At 33.5% G+C, this 2,961-nt stretch overlaps 1 long non-coding RNA gene across 2 annotated transcripts; it reads left to right on the top strand.

Moving 5' to 3' along the window:
* Positions 1 to 495: 495 nt before the first annotated feature.
* LOC112792582 (uncharacterized) lies at positions 496 to 1,877 on the top strand. Of its 2 annotated transcripts, XR_003817981.2 has the most exons (4): positions 496 to 803; positions 905 to 1,016; positions 1,273 to 1,349; positions 1,451 to 1,877. It is a non-coding gene; the product is annotated as an uncharacterized lncRNA (long non-coding RNA). The 2 variants fall into 2 exon arrangements; XR_003197505.3 differs by having other exon boundaries at positions 1,273 to 1,877.
* The last annotated feature ends 1,084 nt before the right edge of the window (positions 1,878 to 2,961 follow it).

Consider the following 2,961-nt stretch of genomic DNA (forward strand, 5'->3'; position numbering starts at 1 on the left):
CTTTATAATTTTCAAATGCCTATTGCTGATTATAGATCTTATTTATTTTTCTATATTTTTCTACGTTTTTTAATTATTAAATTTTAAGTAAGTGTTACGGTGTCTAAAATTTAGTTTTTAATTTATCAAAAATGGTTAATATTAATTTAAAAATATAAAATAAATAATTTTTAAGTATTTAATATTTATTTTAAAATCTTCTATATTTTAAAATCTTCTATATTAATGAAAGATTTTTTTTTTCTTTTTTTATTTGGATATGTATAAATGAAAAGTTCGAATTTTTACAGCTAAGACTGAGATTCAACTTTTTTTTCCTTTATTGCTTTTTTTTGTCAGACTTTTTTTTTTTTGGTCAGGGGTCAGACTTGAGTATAGCTTAGTTTTAACGCCACCATAATATTTATTGGACTTAAGACGGACGCTAATAGTGGCGTATAAAGGGCTTACACTAGAGACCAAAACCCATTGATTCCACCATTGGGCTTCTTCCACCATCACACTAGGTGTTTATTTTTTTTTTCGATTTAGTTTATTTCTTTTTAATTCAAGAACGTACGGCCATGACAAAAAAAAAAAAAAAAGAACGTACGGCCACCTCCGGCGGGAAAATTTCTCGCTATTTCAATTTTATTTCGTATTTTCGTTTTATTATTTTCATCACCGACTTCGTTTTCTCTGTGTCACTGTGCTTTTCGCCTTCACCACCACCTTAGCGCAATTGCAGATTGCGAACGTGACGGAGCAAGACCTTCACCAACTATTCACTCTTTCTCCGTTTGCGCTTCTATTACGACTTACGAGTTAGTTTAGTTGAATTTAACTCAGTTTTGTTACTCAGTAAAGTTATTCTCCCTTCTCTCTACATGTTCTTGAATTTGCGATTGGTTGTCTTTGTTGACAGGGAAGAGATTGAATAGCATTGCGTTCTTCATCACATTGGATGATCTCATTACGCCGGAGGCTTAATTTACCGAGTTCTTCATCGGTGTCATTATCAATTTTGTTCTCTATAGGTGGATACTTCTTGTCCTTTCTTGTTTTGAGTTTTTGCACAATGGAAAATTAGGAGAAACTTTGATGAGAATTTCTCAGAAGATTGTCTTCTTATATGTTCTTGATTTTTTTTCAGATCTGGTTTCTTCATATGTATTCTTACAGTTAGTAGATTCTGAAGCAAAATGAATGTGGTGTTCATATTGTCATATTTGTTGCTTGTTCTCAATTAATTCTTTCTTTCTTTCTTCATTTCTTTCTTTCTTTCATTTAAAGAATCTTATGGAGGGAAAATTGGTTGTAACATAAAAGATCGGAGATGAAGTCGACAATCAGCAAGAGTAGCCAATAAGGTTGGAGGAGAATGAGATTCCTCAGGCTTATATCGATGGATCACAGAATCATTTTTGAATTTATTTGTGCCTCAGCTTTCACTGACCATTTCTTGTTGCAGATGAAATAAGAGATTTCCAACTTGAATAAAGTTAGGGAAAGGGAGATGGCTGTTGTTCAGGAGAAGGTTGCAGAACTGCGTAACACTATCATGTCCCTTAATAAAAAACCAGATGTCACCGAGGACTACTTTTAAGAAGTTGCAGGACAAGGCTGAAGAACTGGATGCAAAGGCGAGTTCATTGTCCATTATCATAACATATGTAGCTTTGGTCTATAATGGAAACTTAGCATTATGATTTATGAGCTATCAAATGTGATGCCTTATTCTTGTTGACATTGGATAATATATGAGTGGAACATCTACAGAGTAGTGAAAGTTTATACTGCCTTTTAATAGATTTGCAAATTGAATCTTTAGATAATGAAACTTCTGACTATGCTGCAAGCTAATTATAATTATCAGCAATGAATGCTTAAGCCTATCAGAGTTGGAGTGTATTTAATTTGATATTTAATCGTTAATCCTTCATTTTGTGTATAGAAGGCTTTATTTTCCATTTTTTACCAGCAGATCTCTAATGCTGAATTTACACTGTTACCCCATATGCTCAAGAAAATGGAATCTACGTTTAAAAAGCGAGAATCTACAGGTACTATTTGATTCATATCAATCATTTATATCAATTACAAATCAAATTTGGTGTTGTTCCCTTCGTTGTTCTTTTATAGGCATTATCTAAGTTAATTGTTTCTCTGTTCTTGGCAACAAAGATGCGGTATACTTTGGATTCTTCCGGCATGAATACTAAATTGGAAATTATTGGAGTACTTTGCTGTCCTGTTGGTACTAATTTTGGAAAACATTTGTTTTTTTCAACTAATTGAATCTTTACTGATGGGAAGAAATGGTGATTCGTTTTAGCACTATCTATTTTGCAAAGTTTATCATGACATCCTGATGATTTCCATTTTTCAGGTGATATATCATGTAATATTTGAGGTTTATGATGCAAATTGATATACGCTGTTAACATAACCGGCTAATTATTATATGTTTCTTTATTGCTGTGGGGTTTGAACTAAAACTGCAATAATATTCATCTAGAAGTTTTTGTTATGTAGAGACTGTTACGGATTCGGATCCTGGCTTCAACGGCTCAAACGACGATTTGGCTCTCAAGCCCAAATCATCGTCCTACGGCCAAGAACTTGAGACAAATTAGATAATTGGAAATCATCAACCGACATTTAAATTCAAACATCTCTCTTATCTTAGCCAACCTAAAAGATAAGATAACAAGGCAAAAAACTATATAAAGGGGAGTATAGAGCTCCCCCAGGTACTTAACACACCTAAAATCTTGTCTTTTAGACTTTTTTTTTTATTTGTGCGTTAGAGTGTCTTTGCAAATCACTCCCACCGTTCACTTAATTGGACCGAAAGCTATGTGGCTCGTCGACAAGCCGGATTGTGGATCCCATTGTTCAAGGCAACTCTCGAACATTGGTGCCGTCTATGGAAATCCATAGCAACAAAGCTTAATGGCTTCCTACCAATAGATAACCAAC

The sequence above is a fragment of the Arachis hypogaea genome, chromosome 13 (assembly GCF_003086295.3).
Source record: "Arachis hypogaea cultivar Tifrunner chromosome 13, arahy.Tifrunner.gnm2.J5K5, whole genome shotgun sequence".
In the NCBI taxonomy this organism is placed as follows: domain Eukaryota; kingdom Viridiplantae; phylum Streptophyta; class Magnoliopsida; order Fabales; family Fabaceae; genus Arachis; species Arachis hypogaea.